Source organism: Plecotus auritus (assembly GCF_963455305.1).
Source record: "Plecotus auritus genome assembly, chromosome: 7".
Taxonomy (NCBI): domain Eukaryota; kingdom Metazoa; phylum Chordata; class Mammalia; order Chiroptera; family Vespertilionidae; genus Plecotus; species Plecotus auritus.
The window spans coordinates 49993990-50019000 of record NC_137774.1 but is presented as its reverse complement, the minus strand read 5'-3'; positions in this window follow the sequence as shown (position 1 = coordinate 50019000).

Sequence of the window (25011 nt, the reverse complement as noted above, 5' to 3'; positions counted from 1 at the left end):
CATTCTATATTGGCCCCTCTTGCCTTTTGTGCCAAGAGGGACCCTCTTCTCACAATCCAATTGCCCTCAGCTGTTGCCTGAGCTTTCTTTTCATGCTGAGCTTGAAGCCTCGTGGTGGCTGGTACCATGGATCTGTCTCTCACCCAATTGTGTGAGCTGGGCCCTCCCTGGAGAAGAAACCTGAGTTCCCCGAGATATGTGATCAGTTCTGGGGCCCCACCAGCAGGCCAGGGGATCCCAAGGCAAGTGCTGGGCATGGAGGCCACAGGGGCATAGGCTACCAAGGAGACAGAACTGAACCTCACATCACCCTGCTTGGCCCCGGAGGATGCCTGGTTAGCCAGAGACAGGTAAGATTCCTCAGGGAAGGAACAACCTAAGACAGGCACAGTCACAGAGGGGCCATCAGGAGAGAACTTGGGGATCATCAGAGGTGGGGCACAGATCCCCACCCTCCCAACCTTGCAGCGGCCTGAACCCTCGCCCCGTCTGAGGGAGGTCTCCTGCTCCCATGGCTGCTTTGCTTCCCACGCCCAGCTCAGATCAGGACACAGGTGACAGACAGTGTGACTTGGCCCAGCTCAGATTGGGACCCAGGTAACAGACAGAGACTTGGCTGACAGCAGCTGCCCTATATCTAAATCCAGCCTAGCACCAGGAATGCTCAGGGCCTACTCAAGAATGCAAATAATCCTTTCCACTAATATTTACAGGGTAAACTAAGATTGTTGGTAGAGTATTAAATTTGACAGTAAAATAATAATCAAGTTTTCAGATTAAATTAAATAGGCTAATTCAAATAAGTGAATATTCAAGAAAATTTAATTGTACTGGACAAAAAGCTGTTCCTAAAGTGTTAACTAAAATTTCTACTGGTAGTTCATCTCATGGTAAAATTCCTGAACATGCAATGAAACTAAAGCAGCCATATTTTTGTGCAAAAAATTAAGATTTAAAGTTATCAAGACTGCATTATAAAATTTACAAAAGCCTCCATTAATCAAAAAAGGGGGGATAGCAGGGTAATATCATGTAAGGAAAAATATCCTATAAGTAAATTACATCTAGAAAATTTTTACTTTACAAAATTAATTTTTATTTGTAATGCTAACAGCAAGACACCCATGAAAATCACACATGGTGTCTAAATAAGACAAAGGAAAATCGTTTGGGCAAAAATAAAAAGGATCCTGCCAGGGCCAGCCTGACAGGTTGAACTGAGCTGAGGTAGGGAGGTGGGAATTGAGAAAAGAAAGAAAGACAGGAAAGTGGGATCGGGAGGACTACAGGTCATCGAGAGACTGCAGCAAGTTTATTAACTGCGTAATGCCTTTTATACACAAAACACTGAATAGGAGGTCTGTCAAGAGGAATGTATTCTTTGTTCCTCTTAATCTCTAAGGGAGAGACAGAGCAGAAGGACAAATTCTCAGTCCAGCAAATATCAGTAAATAGTTACAGACTTCTTGGTAAGCTATGAAAGGTTGCTCTCATTCTACTGATAACCGCCATCCAAACAAGCCTGGGAAAACTGTGTGGGTAGGGGACAGCCTTGCTAGTCCCTTCAGGTGCAAGGACCTTGTCAGCTTACACCCGGTCTCCACCAGATCCCCCTTCTTTGTTTTTTAGGCGGAGTTCATGTAGTCTTATTTGTAGGGATCGGATGCTAGATCCGATGGTTCAGAAGTAAATTGGAAGCAAACAGACAATAGTTGATATCTGGATGGTGGACAAATGGTGGCAATGTAGGTCCGACCCTCTCTGGTTTGGTCCTGGGTAACCTGCAGCGACGTGCAGCTGCTGACTGCTAGCATGGCAAGGCGTCGTTAGCATCTTCTATCTCTGGACTGTTTCTCCTCTTGTCTTCGTGGTTGGAGCAGTCCTATCAATTCCTCTCTGTTGCAGGAATCCACATGGTCTTGGAGTTGTTTTCTGAAAATATACAAACATATTCTCGACCAAAAGTTAATAAAGGAATCTTTTCTATAAATTTTACTTGGGATTTTTTTAAATTTTTGCCCAAACAATTTTCCTTTGGCCTGTTTTGACACCATGTATGTTTTTCATTGGTGTCTTGCTGTTAGCATTACAAATGAAAATTAATTTTTTTAAGTAAAAATTTTTTAGATGTAATTTACTTACAGGATATTTTTCCTTACATGATATTCTTCCACTATCCCCCCCCCCTTTTTTTTTTTTATTAATGGAGGGTTTTTGTTACTTTAAATTCCTTCTTAAAATTTTGCTATTGAATTTTAAGAAATATTTTGCCCTCCCTAGAGGCTAAAACCTTCATGACATTTAAAATATAGTTATTAATTTTTATTTGATAAGGCTTTCTATGTAATTTCAAGTATATTAGATCTGTTAAATTTAAAAAGTTTTCCTTTAAGAAGAGAGAATAAATTTCTTGTATTACTCCGGGCCCTTGGAGCTTTCCAAGAATTATCTCTGTTAAAGCCTTGAAATTTTAACATGGAAAAAACTATCAAATATATATCTATATCTATATATGATTTAAAGATTATAATACCTTTTATAATTATTTTAAGATATTAATTAGATTTTAAACTAGTTTTTGTATAGAAAAATTTTGGTTGGGATTTCAGAATTAATCCTCTTTTTTAATTAGACTAATAAGTAACTTATTTTAAATTCCTAATTATTTTTAGAGAAAAAATAATATTTTATTTTCTTAATAATTTTTTATACTTTAGATAATTAATTACTATAACTATATAATTTCTCCTAATTTAATTTGCACTTTAAACTTTTAAAGCTGGCAAATTAAACAGTAGTTCCTAGATTAATAATATTTTTATTTTCTTAATCAATTAATAGTTTTAATTCTGTCCTCTAGGTTTTTTATGAGAAAATAAACTTAGATTATTAAACAAGTTTTTATCTTTTGATTAACAGGCCTAGCCTAGCCGCTTGACTTTTTAAAATGGCTATGATTTTTCTTTGCCTGGGGAAATTGAGTAGCAAGCCTGTAAGTATTCAAATGCAAAAATTGTCCTTAAAGAACGACTACTGGCAGGAACTGGTCTACCTGTCCTGCTGCAGGAAGGGCATCCACCCTTCTTCTTCTATTTACAAAAGGTATAGCCAGCCCTCACCTAGGCTATTTAGATTTTTATAATTAATATATTATCTATATTTTAACAATTTCTTTGAGATTCTAGAGTTAATTATAATTATTTTAAAGTATTTACTATGGATAAATTCTATAACAGAGACAAATTTACTTATTTTCTTGAAGGCCTTAAAAGTTAACTTTTTAACAAGGTTTATTAGTATTTTAAAAACTCTTTATTATGGAAATGCCAATCCTGCTGCTAGAACCTAGCCTGTGTCTTCTCCTTTTGGTTCCTTTATGCCATCTTTATTTTTTCATGGCAAGAAAGGAAACTTTAAATTAGTATACTGGGAGAGTGGGCTTCTATATTGGCTCTCTACGTGTCTCCCTTCCCCCACATCCTGTTTACTTCGGAAGAAGTTTCAGCAACAGATCTGGCCGCATTTCTTTTCATGCTTAAAAGATAGACAGATCTTAAATTTTTTCTTTCTTTTTCGCTTTCTGAAGTAATAACTAATACCCAATTTGGCCAAGATTTGTATTTCCCTGCGAGTTCTTCTATAATTTTTAAATGAAACCTTAAGTAATCTTATTGCAGGAGAGCAGATAGCTCTGCCCTCTCCTGCCACCTTTGAATTTCTCTGTACCAGAGGCGATTTTAGCAGTGGAGTTTCACTTATTACAGATTTTAAATTCCAAATACAAACTAAGATTTTAATTTGAACAAGAAACCACATTATTTTATGATTGTATAGACTTCAACATTTGCCTAAAAAGGGCACTTTCCCTAGACTCTAGCTGTCCCATGCTTTACTCCCGACTATCAAAAAATTGCTCCTCCCTTACCTTAACGAGTGCACTCTTTATCTGGAGGAGTTCCTCACAGTCTGCTTCCCAAGTCCTCAGGTCCCTGTTCGGGCGCCAATTGCCAGGGCCAGCCTGACAGGTTGAACTGAGCTGAGGTAGGGAGGTGGGAATTGAGAAAAGAAAGAAAGACAGGAAAGCGGGATCGGGAGGACTACAGGTCATCGAGAGACTGCAGCAAGTTTATTAACTGCGTAATGCCTTTTATACACAAAACACTGAATAGGAGGTCTGTCAAGAGGAACGTATTCTTTGTTCCTCTTAATCTCTAAGGGAGAGACAGAGCAGAAGGACAAATTCTCAGTCCAGCAAATATCAGTAAATAGTTACAGACTTCTTGGTAAGCTATGAAAGGTTGCTCTCATTCTACTGATAACCGCCATCCAAACAAGCCTGGGAAAACTGTGTGGGTAGGGGACAGCCTTGCTAGTCCCTTCAGGTGCAAGGACCTTGTCAGCTTACACCCGGTCTCCAACAGGATCCCAAATCAATTATATAGAAAATATTCCTTTATTAACTTTTGGTCGAGAATATGTTTGTATATTTTCAGAAAACAACTCCAAGACCATGCAACAGAGAGGAACTGACAGGTCTGCTCCAACCACGATGACAAGAGGAGAAACAGTCCAGAGATGGGAGACGCTGACGACGCCTTGCCACGCTAGCAGTCAGAAGCTGTGCGAAGCAGCAGCTTGCCTAGGACCAAACCAGCGAGGGTTGGACCTACATTGCCACCATGTGCCCACCATCCAGATATCATTGCTGACATGTACACATATGGAACTGTTTGACATTGAAACAGGGACTCAGAACTGTTGGACATTGAAATTGGGACTCAAACATTTTTTGTTATTATATGTTTATTTCTAGTCTGCAGAGGCAAGATTTTTTAAAGGAAAGAAAAGGGGAAAAAATAGATACAGAAGCAAAGAAGCATTTAACAGATTGTCAAACTACAGCGGGAAGGCAGGGGAGGTTTGCGGGGGGAGGACTGTAAGAGATCAACTGAAGGACTTGTACGCATGCATATAAGCATAACCAATGGATAAAAGACACTGGCGGGGGGGGCAGGTAAAGGCATGTACTGGGGGGAAGGGGAGGCTGGGGGGAGGTCAAAGAGGGAAAAAAGAGACATATGTACTACTATTGGTAATACTTCAAACAATTAAAAAAATTTAAAAAAAATAAAAAATTTTAAAAAAGGATACATTGACCAAGAATATAAATAGGCAATGTACAGAGGTACAAGTAAAAATATGTTGAACATCACTGTTAGTCAAAGTGTTGCAAATTAAAGTCACAATTGCCATTGATTTTTGGTAAAAGTGCACTGTGCACAGCAGGGTTCTACCGGAGGAGGCTGGGGTCAGGGTGGGACAAGGCCCCTCTCCTGTAGCTCCCCTTCCCCTGCCCTGACCCTGCTGGAGAGGAGGGAGGATTAACAGAAAAAAAGAGAAATGGACTAGGGTACCCCCTTTGCTCCTGCTGGTCCCCAGAGCCCCAAGTCAGGCCTGATATCAGAAAAGGAAAAGTTTTGAATTACATAAGAAGTTTTAAACTTGACTTTAGGACTTTCCTACACATGAACATGGGACTTAATAACCTTAATACAAATATTCTTACAACTGAATGTGACAGATTCAAGATGACATCATAGGACTTGGATAGGAGATTCAATTTCAGCTATAAGCTGAAGGCAATGATAGAAAAATCAAAACAACACACCATCCGCCAACCACCTGGACAAGCCAAAGACCAGAAATTGGAAAGATGAGTCACATTTTGATAGAGTGACCGTCTGCCTGGCTTGCCCTGGCCAGCCTGTAATTACACATGTCCTTCCCAGGGTAATCATTCACAATGCTCCCTCTCACTTTCAGAAGTGCCAGCCTGGATGATGACAAAACTCGTGAGGATTAAGCCATTTGTTCAAGGACAAGCAGCTAAAAAGTGGCAGCACTGGGATTCAAACCAGGCCTGTCTGGCTCCAAACGCTGTGTTCTTTCCACTGCAGTTAAATATTACTAATCTGGACTAGCAGCCAGGATCAGTCAAGTTTCGCAAACGAAGTTTAAGACATATGAATTACAACTATTACTTTCAAGACTATACCATACTTCATACTTAAGCCAATCGTTGTTGGCACAAAAAACCCTTGGGGATTGGTCTTGATGAATAAATAAGATGGGCATACATTGTAAGCAGCTGGTTTTAAAGAGAATGAAATAAGTATTTTCTTAAGTATATCAAACACTTAGGATTTACATTTTACATTTGCCTACATGTTTTCCTCATTAGCCAAAGGTAAAAGTCTATGTTTAAATGGTCATGAATTTCAAGTTAGTAGAGTTCAGAATAAATTGTTTTTATGTGTATTAATAAAATTAATGAAATGGGATCATTGTTCATAAAAGCTTAAAATATCAAGCAATAATTTTAATACCATGTAAAACAATGTAAATGGTAGAAATTATATATCACTTCCTTTTAAATATCAAATTACAAAATTGAGGTCCTTTTCAAAGAGAGAGAAACTTGAGTGTGCACTTGCAAAGAACTCTTCCTTAGGGACATATTCCGCAATATTAAAAATTTCTCTGAAAACCACATGCGCCTCACTGTGTAAGCTGCCTTTACTAGTACACAGGACTAGCTGTGACTGTTCGTGGACACAGTTAATCTTACCATATATCTGTAAATATGCTGTTATTTTCTTTTAGGTTAAAAAGAAATGTTTCCCAAGGTAGGAATGAGCTTTTCCATGTCTGTCTCTCTAACCTTGTCTTGGAGGGAAGTGACCAGGAGATTGGCAGTGAGATGGGCTGGGAGAGAAGTCCCCTGCTTCCTTAGGCAGCTGTGTGACCTGGGCATGCTGTTCAACCTCTCTGAGCCTCAATCTCTTCTCATGTAAAACTGGAATGCCGCTCTCCCAATTCTTAATTAGGCTGAAACTGAAGAGAGCTAATATATGAGGAGCAGTGTCTTCTAAGTACCATTAGAAACAGTCGTCTCCCTTTGTCAGAGGACTGTACCCATTCACAGTATTATTATTGTAGAAATAGCTCCTTTCAAAAAACACTAACCTCCAGTAGTAGCAAAGAATACTTCCTAACACAGGCTCTCAGAATTCCTGAGGAGGAGGGAAGGGACGGGAGGGGAGGATAGGCCAGGAGTGGTGGGAGGTAGAACCAGAAGGCCCCACGGAGGAATGAATCAACTCGCAACAGACCCCTGCTTTTGCAAACGTGCACGTGCTGGGGGGATAAATCCTGTGGAAAGCTCACGGTCTGACAAGTTCAACCGCAGTTGCCAATCTCTGTGCAGAGCTGCTAACCAAGCCCTGGAGCGTGGGGAGGGGCCCCGCCTGGGCCAGACGCAGTGAGCTCTGCAGCTGATCTTCCCGGAGTCTGTAATGAAGGCTGACACTTGACGGAGGCAGGAGCAGAGGCGCAGGCTCCTAATGAGCTCGTTCCTGAGGGGCTCTGGCGTGGAAGATGCATACCTACTGCTGCGCTTCCTCCCGTTATCACCCGCCATCAGGGCGCGGACTGCAGTTAGCCCCAGGCAGAGGTGCCACTTGGGCCACCGCTGGAGGCCCTGGGTGTCCTCGTTCATGGCCAGGGTCACCTGGGGGGAGAGCAGGCAACGCCCAGCACAGAGTCCAGAGGCCCTTCCCAGCCTGAGCACACTGTCTTCTGGATGGGCAGGCAACAAGGCAAGCCCTGGATGGTCATCAAGTCACATGTCATTCCAGCCTTCTGCCTCACACCCTGAACATCGCTGTCACCTGCTCAAGAAGAGAGCATGCCCCTGCCCAGAACATCTGGACAAACGGCTGCTGGGTGGCTGTTGCTCCAAAGTGTCATGCGAAGCTGAGCGGTTTGCAGACCCTTCCGTCCTCAGATGGAATCCGCGCTCGCCCTTTCAGAGCCTGCGTTCTCCTAGGGGACAGATGACGAGCCATCCCATCACAGGAGCGTTACAGAGCGTGCTCGATGTCTGGGGAAAGCAGCGTGTGGGTCAGGACTAAGGGGTCTGCGCCTGGTGAGGAACAGGAAGAGGGTGGTCAGGAAGGCCCGTGCAAGGATATGCCCACAGTGCAGGCGCCTCTGAGAGTGAAGGACCAAGTGGGGAGGTGCGTTACCGCCGCCGGAGCACAGTTGCGTCTCATCAGCTCTGTTATCAGCATTGGAGTGTCCTTATCCTGCATCCTCTGACCCAGTTTCCACAGAAGGAAGCTGGCTGGGTGATCACCCCCCACACCCGGGCCCACAAGGATGGTGCCCCTTGCTTACCACGTGGTGCTGTCCTAGGATGGCCTTGTCTCTTCTTTCTGACTAAGAGGTCCTGGAGCAGGTATGCCGCCATGTGATCTCATGGCACTAACATTGGCAGAGCAATGTTGCATCGTCTAGAGACTACCTGTGGGTATTTGCCCCATGTATGATTGAAAGGGCAAAGTGGGAGTGCAGGAGAATGCACATTCAAGGTTGTGTGGGAGGCAGATGGCCCGATTCTTGTCCTTTCCCATTTTATTGAGTTGTCATCGACATACAACACTGTGAAAGTTTAAGGTGCATAGCATGACTTGGAAAATTCACGTTGCAAACTTCCAGGGGGAGTGAGTCTCAAGGCTCTGTCGTCTCTGACAGGAGGGCCTCTCTGAGGCTCAGGCCTGTTCCCTCTACTTCTCCAGGCCTGGATTCAATAAGCTAATGGTACTGTCTCAGGTACTTTTTTTTTTTTTTTCCAGTTAGGAGGAAGGATCCATTTTCTTTATGGAGGCAGAATTCAACCTCTACTAGTTTTAATATGAGCTAAGTAGATTGAAAAGGAAAAGGAAAAGGAAGAATGTAAAAAAGAAAAGCTGAGAGAGTGTAAGAGAAGAGACTAAGAAGTCTAGTCATTTGATGCTAATATCCTTTTTACAATAGCCAATCGCTGATGCCTTGATTTCATGAATGAGACTCCCAAGAACAAGGCTAAAATGTAGGTTGTATCTAGGATTGGATATCATATGGCAGTTATCTTATACCATTTGAAATGCCAATTGATTATTAAAAACACATTTCTTTAGCTCTGACTACCATGTAATAGACAGGTAACTATTATATCGTTGCTAAAGCTCAGTAAATACTGCTTATTGGAAACACATTTCTTTTGACTCAACAATATGATTATGTATGTATCTATTACAGAAATCTTGAAACTCTATCAATTTGTGCCAAAAACACATCTCTTTTCTTTTGAATCCGTTAGGCTCAAGATACTGTCTCAGATGGAGCACTATTCAATCCCCAGCAAGTATCTGGGTAATAAATGATGACTGCGGCAGCAAGAGTTTGGCAGTTTGTTTAATCGCTCAGAATAATAACTGGAAACAAGAGCACTCTGCACATTAAAAGCAGATTTGTTCAAAGCATGTTGGCCACTTTGTGTCTAGACTGAACTACTGCTGCTCAAATGTTCTGGACAAAAATGTGTAGCAGCAAAACCCTTCCAGGGGCAAATGACTCGCTGAGGGTTGGGTGCATTTTTCTACCCAGCGGATCCATCCCAGCATTCCCACCCCTTGGATTCGGGCTAAGCTCTGGAGCCCTGGGCTTCAGCTCAGGCTGGGGCTGTGGAATGAAAGAAGACAAAAATGGAGTTTATAGAGATGAAAAGATCTAAATGGTCACCTAGTCTAACATACTCATGTGACACAGATGAGCAAACTGAGGTGGCTGGTTAGTTCAGGGCCGTTTACTCAGGTTGTGGTCCATTTACCCTCTTTGATGAATGTAATAGATACACAAAATCTAAACACAGTTCAGCATTACAGTGTTTTCATTAAAGGAAAGGGGGCTTTAATTCCTGTAGAATTGGGTGGAGTGTGAAAGACGTTTGCTGTTTTATAATTATATTTATTTTCAGCTTCATTTTGGTTTAGAATAGCCAGAAAGAACATGATTCATATGTTCACTGCAAAGGCAGGCTGAGTAAAATACTGAAATGTTTTTTCTACAGGTTGATGCATAGATGCTCCCAGAGTGGCTGGGGAGGCCCTATCACCATCACAGCAGAGAGGCCCCCCTCCCCAAACCTTCCCACAACCTGGCTTCTGTAGAGTTGACATTTGAGAGAGTGTTGGTCATTTATGACTGGTCAGTACTTATGCATTACATGTTATTGCATATTTCGAATCTCTGTCCTGATATGACAATAGACTTTGCTACAGTCTGAAGAAAATGAGAGGTGGTTCCAACTGTAATCTACATAAGCATAATTAATAGAATGGACATAGATACTAAATATGACATTTCTACAATTATCTATTTTTCTTATAATAATAGCTCCTGAGTGCTTGTTACATTACAAGCCCGCTTCAATGATGTGCATTACATTATTTAAACTTCACATCAGTCCTATGAAGTTAGAGCTTTTTTCTTTCCAGATGGAAGAACAGAGCGGTGACTTAATTGGCCCCAAATCAAACAGCTAGGAAGTGATGGAGATCTGGCAATATTTCAGCCAAAGTATCTGACTCTAGAACCTGAGCTTTTTATCTTCATGGTAAAGTCTCCTTGGAGTAGCATGTGGTTTATGACTATACATTTGTGTTTATTGGTACCTTCTAGGTAATAATAAATCAGAATAATTAAGACTATAGTATAGGGAGATTTCGACCAAATTATTATTGTGATTTAATTCCCTATTTAAATGCTAGGGACAGGCATCCTAGTTTATCTGGCCTGAACCTTTTAGCGATAAACTAGTTTGTTTTGTTTTTCTGCCACTAATTATCAGATGAATCAGTGAATTATTTAAATCCGTGATTAGATTGAAATTAGAAGAGTTGATGATAAAAGGCCACATAGTACATGGTCCCACTGATATAAAATATCCAGAATAGGCAAATTTATAGAGATAGAAACATATTGGTGGTTACCAGGGGAGAATAGGCAGTGTCGGCTCAAGGGTAGGAGATTCCTTTTTGAGGTGGTGAAAATGTTCTGAAATTAGCTAGTAGTGATAGTTGCAACACAAGAGTAAATTTTATAGTTTATGAATTATATCTTAACTTCAAAATAGATTTTTTTTTTAAGAACTGAGTCAAGGGTCTCTGTCAGGAGCTGGCTACTGGTCAGAGGAGATATTTTGACCTTTAGCTATTTGAGAATAAACTATATCTGCAAAGAAAAAAGGAACTTGTGCCTCACCAAAAGTAATGAATCATTTTTTAATTGAGAGAAATGTCTAGAAGATATTTTATTCAATTAAATATGAGAAGTAATTGCTGAGTAAATACCATGTACAAGGCAGAGGGCTAGGCAGTGGCCAACTCTGGAGCAATGATAGTTCTGAGGGAGGGACTGCTAAGTTAGAAGGGATGACAGACCAGCTCATGGCAAGGTTGGAGAACTGCCCTCAAGGTATGGCAGGTAACCTCGCTGGTGCTGTGGTTCAGTTACTTAAGGCTGCCTAGAATCACATTCTCCATCTATCTGATCCAGATACTGGATTTTGTTGGAATATCTAAAAAAGATCTTTCTCCCATTGCTTCAGTGATGCTCACTGAAATCATATAATCCTGATAAATCATCAAGAGTGACACAGCAATAATGTGAAGAACCAACCTCCTGCCCAGGTTTCTCTCCAGGCATGCCAGCCAGCCCATGATTTTGTTGCTCCATCAAGCAAGGCCACTGATCAAAAAAAGGCTTTGGTTACCACAGAATAGAATCAAGGAAAGTAAATAATCTAAAGATATAGAATATTTAGAACTAAGATGTGGTGACTGATGATAAAACATCCTTCATCCACACACAAAAATGCCTTCTTGGTGATAAAAATGCTCAAAATGTTTCTATCCTCTCTCTCTGGCCCACATGATAAAACCATCCCAGTCACCTTCGGTCACAAGACATTCTCATGCCACCTAAGATATACTCAGAAGTAAAAAGTCCATTCTACCTAGTCATGTTACCGTAGACAGTCAGTGGGAGCATGGGCAGCTGATGGCAGGGTGAACATGCTCTGGCTGGCCACTTAGGAGGGGCAGGCTGCAGGGGATAGGAAGGCTGAGGGCTGCATTATCTCCAGGCTTCCTGACTGCGGGTCTTACAGCCACCCCTCCTCCGCACTGACCCCGATACTATGTATAGTCAGAGAGCACCAGGGAATCTCTGCCATTGGCCAAGATAACATGGGGAGAGGTTCCTACACTTAGTACACCAAAGGCTAGAAAGATGAGTGGACAGGCCTCAGCATGCCAAAAGTTATCAAGACAATTAGATAGAAAAAGAAGTCCTCCCCTCCTTATCCCTATAAGAACCCTGGGCAGGAGAGATGGGAGTCCACCATTCTCCCAAGTTGCAGCATCTAAATAAACCTCTTTCCTTTTGCACAAGCATCTGTCTCAGGAATTTGTTCTAGCAGGCAGCCGAATCTGCATTTTTGGTTACAGTCACAATCAAAACTTCATCCTCATATTTAACATCACTGAATTGTATGCTTTCAAATGGTTAAAATTATAAATCTTATGTCTTTTATTGTAATAAAATACCCTTTCCTTTAAAACACACACATACACATAAGCACACACAAAAACAAACACCACAAGCAAACAAATTTCAATCTCACCTCCAATAGTTGCTTCACTTTCTTCACATCAGGACTGACCCATGCCCTAAGGATGGCCCTGGAGAAGGCCTGCATTTCCCCTTCACTCCTCCATGCTTTTCACCCTCCTTCCCCACCTCCCTCCACTGCTTCTAAGGCAGAAAAAAAGGGAAAGAGACTTGTAACCTTAAACGTTCTTTACCTTCTGGCTTGAATTTGAGCGTCCTCTGAGTGGCAGGTGAAGGCAGTTTCTTGGGATATAGAGAGAGGCTGTCTGCAAGTCTGTGCAGGAGTTCTCATCACATTCTCTCCTGATGCGTTAGATACACCTCTGCCTATTTTTTCCTCAATGTTGTATTAATCATGCCTTTTTATTTTCTGTAGTTTTGATTCTTTGACATATTGGGGCTTTGCAGACTCTGGAGGGTTAGCCAATTCCTAGAGATAGGAAATGACTCACCTGAGGTGTGCCTTTCATATGCAAATTAACCAACCCAAGGAGTCATCAAACCCTACCTCTCTTCCACAGGGTTCTCACCTTCAGGGGCACTATTCCCCCACCCTAATTATCCCAAGGCCAGGGAATATGCAGTGAGAGTCTTGTTGATCAGCCCATGATGGCAGGAAAAGAGAAGGGACATGGAAAGGCTGTGTAAATTTCCATTCCTGGGTAAGTAGGAGTGTGAGGATGCAATTATTTTAAAATGTGGGGGGGGAGGGGTGTTTTTTTTTCTATGTATGTTTATATGGCTGACTCAAAGAATGCTAACTCTTTGGGTATTTGAAACATTGAAAGGTCTTCTCTAAATGTATTTAAACTACCATGAGCAATATGGGACAGTTGTCACACCTTCTTCAACAATAATAATATTATTTTTGTGAAAAAGCAAATAATATGTAAACATATAAGCTGTAGACTAGAGCTTCCAATGATTCTCTCCTTGGGTTTGATTAATTTGCCAGAGCAGCTCACAGAATTCAGATAAACATTTTACTTACTAGATTATTAGTTTATTTTAAAAGAAATAACTCAGAAAGATCCAGATGAAAGAGATGCATAGGGCAAGGCAAGGGGAAGGGGCGTGGAGCTTCCATGCTCTCTGGGCACACCATTCTCCCTGAATTTCCATGTGTTCACCAACTCAGTGGGTTTGCTGGGTGCTTCATTATGTAGGTATGATTGATTAAATAATTGGCCATTGGTGATTGAACTTGTTCTCCAGACACTATCCTCTGCTCAGAGGTCAGGGGGTTGGACTGAAAGTTCCAACCCTCTAATTACAAGGTTGGTTCCCCTGTGACCAGCACTGCCCTTTCACCCACACCACCGCCCCCATTTTTAGGGCATTTCAATAGTCACCTCACTAATATAAACTCAGTTGGGGTAGAAAGGTCCTTATTGTGAATAATACACCCTTTTCACCTTATTGGCTCTGCAGCCACTTCAGGAACTGAAATCAAAAGATCACATATAACAATAGGTGCTCCCATTGCACTTAGGGATTAGGAAATCCTGAGTTTGGGGAGCTCTGAGTCAGGAATCAGTTTTCCTGGATATCTCCCATGTATAGAAACTTCTGTTTGTTTTTCTTTTCTTTTATTTCTCTTTTATTATTGTTAATTTTTTATTACATGCCGGTAAGGGGGTGTTTTTTCCTTCCTTACATGGTGGATTAGAATCAATGCAGTCTTCCCCAAATGTCCTTATTTTAGCCATTTTGTTAATTACGCCATTGGCACTCCCATGTTAAACATAATCCCAAAGGAAAAATCAGGAGTTTTATTGCTTATCTTAAAATGTCACAGCCAATAAGCCAAAGATATTGTGTCGTCAATTGAGCACATTTTGGAATCAGACAGATGTGAGATCCAGAGCCAAGGGCTTTAGTTTTGAACCCAAGGTCTGCCAGAAGGAAGTGACTAAACATCCTCCCCAGGTCTTCATCAGCGTACAGGTGATATTTGGAGGCAATAAGATATATAAGGTGTCCAGTAGGGTACCTGGTGCAGAGTAGGTATTCCACAGCCGTGTGTAAAGCAATGAGTTGTGTGACATGCATGAAACCCAGAGCCTGGGTCAGGATAGTGAACTCCAGGTTGGAAACCCACCTCTGCCATCTACTAGCTGTGTGACCTTGGCCATGTACTTTAGCTTCTCCATGCTAGTTTTTCTACTTAGAAAAATGGGAATCATAATATTAAGTACTTCATAGCATTATAAAAATTAAACAAATGATTATTGGGGTTTTTTTTTATTATTAATCCTCACCCAAGGATATTTTTTCATTGATTTTTAGAGAAAGTGGAAGAGAGAGGGAAAGACAGAGAGGAACATCGATGTGAGAGAAACACATTGATTGGTTGCCCCCTGCACGAGCCCCAACCAGGGCCCGGGCTGGGGAGGACCCTGAAACCAAGGTACATATAACAATACGCACCCTTGACCAGAATTGAACCCAGGACCCTTTGGTTCACAGGCTGACATTCTAGCCACTGAGCCAAACCAGCCAAAGCAACAAATTATTTTTGTTAAAATATTTAAAATAGAGTGTCACATAGAAATCATGAAGTAGGCTTTAATACAAATTATGTTAAAGCTAAAATCATTTATCTACAATAGCTAAAATAGTTTTATTATTTTACATGTTCAATTAGGTTACATGTCAAAGTTCCAGTTTTCGGCTTAATGATTACCTTGCAATTCAAGTATTTGAGTGTTTTCTTCCTTTGAGGATGCCATTTTTCATTTAGACCCAGTGTTGAGAGATGCCCATGAGAGAGCAAATATGTTTCTGGGGCCTATTCCCTACTAATTGATATTTTAGTCCCAGGAAAAGGTCAATGCAATGAAAGCTGTTTTATAATTTGCCACATACTTGATTGGAAGAACAAGAAAACTTTCCCTAAGACTTCCAGACAGGTCTATCTCTGAGAAATGAAGACCAGAAGCTTGGCTAATGAGGAGAAAGTCTGGTAGAAACCAGAGAATGATGCTGAATGAACTCCAATGGTATGCTAAGCACTTAAGTGCTAGTTAAGGCAGACAAGCACAGATAGGTTTATCCGGGGGTCTTCAGCATAGGATACACGTGTGAAGGGCTGAATATCTGTAGGAAAAAGAAAAGAAGACACAATATGTCTCTGTACTTCCCCCTGCCTGGTATATGCAGCAGCAAAGAGGTGAGAGTGCTATGGGCCAGCTCTGCCCATAGTAATGCCAGAATTGCAGTAAGTGGAAAAACCACAGCCTAGACTCAGAGGACATGTATTTGAGTCTCAGTGTGGGCATTCTTACCGCCTTAGACTCACATATGTAAAAAGAGAACTACAATAATTTCCCCACTTCATGGGGTTGTGGAAAATAAAATAACTGATGTGAAAAAAAAAGTAATATATGTAAGAAGTAATGTGTTATTTAAATGTAAATTATTCTGAGGCCCCATTTGGGATCATTTTTGTATATAAATAATAAAGTACAAACACATAGATACATTTGCTAACTAAATGCCTTTCTATACTTCCACCCATTACAAAATTATATATTGCTGAAAACATTGAAAACACAAAACAGGGAATAGTGAAAAACAAAATTAAACAAACAAAATTTGCATCAGTCATTTTATCATAGAGTTTTATATATACACTAGAGGTCCGATGCACGAAATTCATGCAAGAGTAGGCCTTTCTTCCCCTGGCTTCCAGTACTGGCTTCCTTCTGGCACCTGGGACCCAGGCTTCCCTCACAGTCACGGTTTCCTCTGGAAGATTATCCAGAAGGATGTCTAATCCAATTAGCATATTATGCTTTTATTATTATAGATATGTATACACATACACACATGTACACATGTATGTGAGCCAATTCTTAAAAGTAAATCAATCTTTTTCAGATAGATAGATAGATAGATAGATAGATAGATAGATAGATAGATGATAGAGTTTTTGTTGTTTTCCTAGGCTCTGGTTCTCTGAAGAACCCTGGGGAATGCAAGGGTCACAAGAGACAGATGAGGCTGAGGGAGAAGACTGTGCACACTTGCCTCCCTGGTTAGGGGTCAGCCAGAGGGCTGTGAGTACTGTGCACAAGATCTCACCACCTCGACACAAATGTCCAGTAAAGACGCTTTGCATGGATGGTGAGGTAGGGACCTTTATTTAAAAATCTGAAAGTGCAGTGTTTCATGTCAGATTGGCTTTGGGCAGAAAGGAGAGAGCCCGTATGCAACACTGGATTAGTGAATTCTGACAGCAGTGAGATGAGAAGATGGGGGCATTAAGAATCCCATGAAAAGGAAAATCCCTGACATCCTCAGGAATGTCGGGAGGGTTTTCGAACTCTCATTGAATGATGGTTAATTTTATGTGTCAATTTGACCTGGCCATGGAATGCCCAAATATTTGGTTAAACATTATTTCTGAGGGTGTCTGCGAAGGTGTTTCTGGAAGCGATTAGCATTGCCTGGGTGGACTCAGGGGAGCAGATTGCCCTCCTGTTGTTAGGCATCATTCAATCCATTGAGGCCCGAATAAAACTAACAGGTGACGAAGGGAGACTTTGCTCTCTCTGCCTGACTGCTGAGCTGAAAATCATATTTCCTTCCTGACTTTCCTGGGCCTCCACTTGCAGGTGGTAGATCTTGGGATTCTCAGCCTCCATAATGCGTACGCCAGTTCCTTATAATAAACCTCTTTTTACATATGCACATGCACAGTTTCTGTTTCTCTGGAGAACCCTGACTATTACACCCGGATATGGATTAGTAAGTTCAAGTCAATTTTATGTGAATCTATGAATAATAAAGGAAGGGAATTTTGAGAAGCAACTAGAAGTATGCAGTTATGGCCATGGGCTCCGTAGGGCAGCACAACATGGTGTCAACATTGCTGTAACTTCATTTGTGTCCTCACACCCTTGACAGTTGGGACATCCAGGTGTCATGAAAATCAGATTTCCCATGCATATTGCTTTTGTCACCTGACAATATCCTGCGAACATTTTTTTAGTCCTTTGTCTTTTAGACCTCTAAAGAGTACACAATTGGTTTGTTGATGATAGCCATTCTGACAGGTGTGAGGATCTTTCATTGTGGTTTTAATTTGCATCTTTCTGATGATTAATGATGTTGAGCATCTTTTCATATATCTATCAGCTATCTGTATGCTCTCTTTGGAGAAGTGTCAGCTCAGGACTTCTGTCTATTTTTAATTGGATTGTTTGTATTCTTGGAGTTGAGCTGTATATGTTTTTTATAAATTTTTAATATTAAACCCCTTATCAGTAAAAAAAGAGTACACATTATCTTATTGTAAATAAATATTTGCTGAATGACTAGATAAAAGAATTGTATGTACATACTACAGTTTATTTAATATCTTTACTATCTCTGAACATTTAAATTTGGCCTGAATCCTTATAGTAATGAGCAATAAAATGGTGATCATTCTTGCACAGATATTTTTATATACATCTAATCAAGCCCTAAATGTGGCATTACTTGGTAAAAAGATATGCACATTTTAATGTGTTTGAAATTCACTGCCAAATTCCCCTCTGGAAATGTTTCAATTTACGTACCCACCATTGGAATATAAGAATGTCTATTTCTATGTGCCCTGCTCTACACTCCTATAATGATTCTTTTTAGTCATATTTTGAGACAAAAAAAGTATTTCATTGTTATAATTTTCATTTCCTTGGGTACTAGTGTAGTTGGAAAAATTTAAACTTGTTTATTTATCATTTATATTTCCTCATTTGTAATTTGCCAGTTCACATCTTTGCCCTTAATTTCTACTGTAGTAAGTTATTGTTTATGGATTTGTAAGAGATCAATACATTGAGAATAACAACATCTTTCCCTTAATCTTAAAAAATAGTCCTTGCTTGTTAATTATTATTTTTATAGTTTTGGGGAACAACATTTATTTTTAGATAATCAGATATGTGAATACTTTCCCCTTTAATTGCTTAAAATCTATCCATCCTTACCCTTTTATTATGTAAATATTAAAATCAATACTTTAAGTTTTCTTATATATTTATGTTTCATCATTTCTCTCTATATGACCCAGCTGAATTTTATTTAGAGTATAGTTCATGGTAGGATATTAAAATAATTATTTTAAAATATTTAACAAACATAATTTGTTAAATAATTCCATTCTTTTTTCAACAATTTGAAGTGTTACATTATGAAATATTAATTTATATATGGTATTGTCACCAGAAACGGACCGGGCTTGAGGTGGGTCTGTCTAGGCACAGTCTGGAATATGTGGCTCTTGACTTTGTGCAGAAAAGATTTCACAATACCAGTCCAGGTAATTTTGAGAGCACATTTATTAAAGCTGGGGACAGGCAAACAAAGGAAGGGCTTAAGATAGAAGAGGCATGATCATAGCAACAGGGGTGAGCCTACATGGAGCTGCCTTGGCCCTTTAGGAACATGAGAAAGAGTCAAGCCTAAACAAGGCTGCCTTGGCCTTTAGAAAGTCACAGGCAGAAGAACTAAGCTAGCTGGGCTGCATGGACTCAGGAAACAAGTTACAGAGGCAACAGAAGGGTCTTTGGGGGCAGGTTCAGGGGGTTTTCCTAAAAGGAGCTGCCATTGCCCATGGCTCCCCTAGTTGCAAGCCTCGGGGGAAACTTTAGAGGTTAGGAGAAAGAAAGCAAAGATATACACCTGAGGAAAGAATGGGAGAAGGGCACCAGCGTACTCCAGGGACAGCATGCACTAGGTCCTTTTCTACAGGCAAGACTTTTAGGAGAGGTGTCAAAGGAGGATCTCAATAGAATATTCATCAGCTTTCCAGGTGTGTCTTTAAAGTAAGGGCATCAGAGTCATTCTCTGTTCTGTTTCATCTTCAAAGAATGTCACCAAAGAGAAAATGGGACCATGCAGGTCTTCCCCTGCACAATCTGGAATGTGTAAACCATTTGCTCCTTAGTGTCCTTGGTTAGGGAAAATAAGACCTTGAGATTTATTATAAGGCTGTAAGTTGCTTGGCCATTTAACTGTATTTCTGTTTTCCCATTCCATTTGCCAAGGAATTTTCTAGCTTCTTCCTATCCTTCCTCAGTACCATATATATGAATTAGTATTTAGCTAATAATATAATACATTATATTATGTACTAGTGGCCTAGTGCACTAAATTCATGCACATTAAAAGGGAATTAATTAGAGGAAATATTTTAATATTGCTATTTGTCCTTTCTCTACAATAGAAGTGTCCAAGATGAAAGAAAATTAGTAAAATGTATATGAAAATAATATATAAATTTATTAATAAATAAACAATCACAACATGATATAACAACAAAAACATGATATAAAAACAACAAAAACATGATGTAAAAACAACACTGATACAAACAATGACTGATAAATTGATTAAACTTATTCTAATATCTCCCTATACACCACATTAAGAGTGAAAATACTTTCAGAGTGTGTGACTAATTTCCCTTGTGATGGAGTATTTACAACTTTAATGTCACAAGCTCTTTGAACTCGAAAGAAAGCAACATATAACTGACCATGTGCAAAAACGGGTTCAGGTAGGAATATTCCTACTCTGTCTAGAGTTTGTCCTTGTGATTTATTAATAGTCATCACAAATGCTGGCATCACAGGAAACTGTCTTTGAATTAATTTAAATGGGAGGCTAGTGTCAGATGGGGACAAATCAATTCTTGGAATCAGAACAACCTCTCCTTCTGCAGATCCTGTTAATACTTCAGCTTCGATAATGTTAGGTCACAATCTTTTGATAATAAATCTAGTACCATTACAAAGACCCTGTCTCTGTCTCTCTTTGTTTTTCTCAGCTGTCCTCCAGGCCTCCCTGCCTCCCTCTCTCCCTCTTCCTCTTTCCCAGCTGGGAGGGGGTGGGGCCAGTGGGGGCAGCTCCACCCTCTGCCCGCCCTGGAGCCTCATTCTGAGAGAGGCTCTAAAAGCAAGCTGGGAGAGAGGGAAAGAAAGGGAGAAAAGGCTGTGAGCTAGTGGGTGTTGTGTGTGTCTGTGCATGTGTGCGATTGTGAGTGAGTGTGAGTGCCGGCCCCACCTCCCCCAACCTCCTCCCCGCTGCCACAAGTCCCCACCCACCGATCCTGCTGACCGTGCAGCCTGGGCATTAGGTCGAGCCTTCGGTCATATTGGATGTTACGGATCCTGGCTCTTTATATATCTAGATATGAATTCTTATTATTCCCTTTGAGTGATTAGTGCTATATTTATGTTTATTGTAGGTTTATGATAAATTATAAACAAACTGCTTAAAAGGGAAAAATCCAGCATTCTTATTTTCTTGGCTCTCATGCACTTGTGAAATTTGTAATGTAAATTCTGGGATAACTTTCATAGATTAGCATTAATTTTTTAATTAATTAAGGGAAGAATTAATACATTTACAATATTTCTTTCCCATCTTTGAGGAGTGTAATCTTTTCTTGTTTAAAAGGATTTTTATGCCCCTAAGGAAAATTTTGTAATATTCACCACATGATCACATGTGTTTCTTTTAAGCAACCTGCATGTTGTAAGTGGAATATATTTTTGTTTTATTTAATTAATAACTGCTAAATATAGGAAAGTTTATTTTGTACATTTAATTTTAAAACTTTAGTGACTTTGATAAAATTTCTTTGCAGCTTCCATAATACTTCCTTATTATAACCTTCAATTTTTAGGTGGAAAAGAATATGATTTCCACACAATGATTTTGTCTCTCCTTTTCTAAGAATAATACCTTTTCTATTTTTCTTGACTTGCAACATTATCTAGAATGTCCAGGAAAAAAAATTTTAATTATGATGGCAAGCATATTTTTCTTGTTCCTCACTTTAATAGGAATGCCTATGATATTTCACCACTCAATATATTTTGATAGATATTTTTGAAGTGGTTTGAAGTAGTTATGTTAAGGAAGTATCTTTCTAATCTTAGTTCTAAGTGTTTTAGTTCTATTGCACTCATACATAAATAACTTAATCCAAGATAAAGGAAACAGCATGAGTTCAAAGTCTAGTACAATGTCACTAAAACTAGAGTTGTCAGACATCCTGTACATAAAGGATTACCCTATATTTCAAAAACAACTGTGTCAGGATGTATAATCATCCTACATTTGATCTAGATCTGACACTGCTGATGACATCTGGGAGTCCATAATCTTCTCCTCGCCAGTAATAACACACCCCACATTTACTAAAAATAAAACATGGCAGCCGTAATGAAAAGCAAACACATAAACAAGAGAGTCGCGTAGAGGCCTGGGTTTGTTCAGATCAAGTTCCTGAGCTGTTGTGCCCTCAATTTCTAATCCTATAATCAGCACAATTCAGGTGCAGTTTTGAACTTCAATGTGAAAAATGAATATCAATTGAGGTTGTCAGGTTTTGAAATAATGACCCCGGGGAAAACCTGAGCATGTCCACTGGGCCATCTAGTGGCTGCAGAGTGCACCTGAAAAAAAAATAGTGTGTTCTTCAGTTTCAAAATAAAAATGAACAAGGACCACATCACCTAGCACCCCCCTCCCATCCCCAACCCACACAGTCCAGGACTTAGCACACAATGGGAGCACAACTATTTTGATCTAAAGGAATATGATCAATCCATAGAAGAATAAGCAGATTCCTGTTTAAGTATATACAACTTAGAGATTAAGCTGTAAAAACAACCACTAGCTAAAGAAAGAAGATGTAGGCAAAGGCAGTACCAGATTTAAGTCAGGGGCCACGAACAGCACAAAGAAAAACAGGAATAAAGGAGCAGCTAGCAGGCCAGGTGTGTGTATAGGCACGGATTATGACTGCTAAGAGAAAAAATGCACTCCTAATAAAGGCAAAATGCATACTTCTTTAAGTAACTCACCAGATTTTGACAGCGATTCAATTATTAAAACTATCTTCCATCTTTTTCCTTAAAATTGATTTCTATCTAACTAAAAACCAGGGGGGTGGGGGACAAACAACAACAACAAAAAAAAAAGAGTTAGCTTGGATCGTTGCTGAGAATGCTAAAGAACAAAGATAAAGCAAATTGATAGCTTTCAAATGTTAATAGGGTTTGTCACCTCCTAGCGTGTGTAAATTGAAGACATCTGTCTGGTCTAACATAAATTCCAAAAATCCCAAACTAATTGCTTCATATACACAATGAAAAACCTCAGACTTCCATGCGAAAATAAACCTTCATTTAGAAAATAAACTTCATACAATTATGATAAAAGAGGACCTGTCAATAGGCCAGTGCTTAATACAGAAGGATTATTTTGAAATAAACGTCTTCAGTGTTCATTGGAATTGGAAAGAACTGTGAAAATAGATCCCACCTCCCAGGTCCTCAGGTATGCATGGCTTTTGAAGGAGCTTAGCTGAAACTACTAAGGGTTTACATCAAAAGTCTTTGTTGACTTTTAGGCAATTATACCCATTTATGGCACACACACAGAAAAGAAAATAATGTGTTTTTCTTATCTGAGCTCTGAAAACTAAATAGAAACACAGCAAAATCATTCCCAACAGAAAACAGATGAATCCCACTGCAGCATCTCACATTTCTGAAGAGTGTTTTTTTTTTTCTTTTGTCTGTTCATTCTAAAAGGGAGTTACTATTGTCTGCAAAAGGGATGTGAAAGAAGGGGTTATTTTAAATGTTCTACAAATGAATAAACACTGGCAAAATTATTCGAGGGAGTACCTTGATGTATTAGGATACCTTATATGGCATTGTAGAATTGAGAGAGAGAGAGGTTTCGTTGAGTGCTACTGGAACTCGGATGCTCACAAGAGCTCTCTGCACCGTCAAGACTCTTCATTGCGAGCAAGAGACCAAACCTGAAGAAGCTTGGTTTTACAACCCGGGACCAAGTCTCGACGGTCCCTGATCTTTAGCAGCTTTCAAGCTTTACCTTGAAAAGACGCTAAGTGCAGGTCAAAAGATCTCAAGGAAAACTCATCTGGGCTTAGCTGAGCTTTCTGCTTTTTCCTCCCATCGTGTGGGTAGTTCATGCAGAAGCCGGCTGTCAACATCCTGACCCAAAGTTAAAGTGGGGTGGGTGGGAGGGGGTGTTGACATTACAAAAGAAAGGAGTGTGTGCTCCCAGTAGAAGGGAGAGATGCTGGGTATTTAAGCCCCCATTTTCCAGCTGAATCACAGCACCAAGCACAACAGCAGAACAGCAAAATGACAACGAAATATCAGCCAACTGACTCACTGCCTCTTTCCTGAGAGGAGCGTTCTCCCAAGGCAGGGAGGGGCTGCCATCCATATCCCATATGCTGGCAGAGCACTGTCCACTCTCCCCCTGGGAAAATGATCTGGGCGAGCCAGAAAATGCTCCAAGGCAGCTTGGTTTCCACTTCATTATTTTATTCCCAAATCTTAATTTGATACCCAAAATGGACCTCTTTAATTCTATTTGTGTGCTTGGAGAAATAATCACCTTCACCTTACCTCCACCTCCTGGTCAGATGGTTATTTTTGGAACTGGTTAAGGAGAAGGGTTTGTAGCCAGACGTGTACAAGAGATTCATGATGAGTTGTCAGAACAGTTTTGTCTGTGGCACTCCATTCCCTCTTCCCAGGAAGCCCCACCCCCTTCCCAGGCACTTCTGCCTAAGAGCACCCCCACTCCACGATGGAAGACTCCGGGTCTCCCACCAGAGCCTGTTGATTCCTCATCCCCCAGGCTCTCTACAGGGTTGGGTTAAGTGGGTCTTGCTGGGAAAATCACTCATATTTTCTAGAACAGGGTGGTTTTTTTTCTCATCCCTCTATGATGTGGCTTCTTAGAACTAACCCCATGAGCCCACTTAGGAAGCTCAGCCCTATGTGCGGCCCAAACTCCCCTTGCACTGGGATAAACTAGAATCGAGCAGCCTGTAGCAGCTATGGGCCCACTTCAACCTCATGCCCCCTGGAGGAAATTCCTCCCCGCCCCCCCCCCCCCCCCCCCCCCCCCCCCCCCCCCCCCCCGTGCCATGGTCCAGGCTGCAGTTTCCACTAACTAACCTGATGGGGAAACAGGAGCTGGCCGAGCTCTGCGGGAGATCAGTGAGATTTCTCTGGCTTATTCGGCTTTTTCAGGATGTCCTTTGGCCTGGTCTTACTAGTTGAGAGTTTCTTTCTGGTCTAGTTGTGGAATCCAAACTCTCTATAAAGCACAGAAGCACAGACTTCCTAAATGACGTCTAGCCACTGCTGTTTTGACCTGGACCAGCTGATGTTAGAAACAGGCTTTTTACTTTGACTCCTTCCAAAAATGCAGACCCGTGGGGATCTAAATGATAACTTTCCTGGCCTCTTCCTGTTCTTGCCTTTGATGCCTCTCCTCTGCTTACCTCTCTAAATCATATCTCTCTTTCTGGGTACCACCCTGGTCTCATGAAAGCCTAGCTCTTTTAGTCTTTTTAGTTTGTAATCAGTGAGTGTGTGAGGCCAATTACAAGTTATCCTC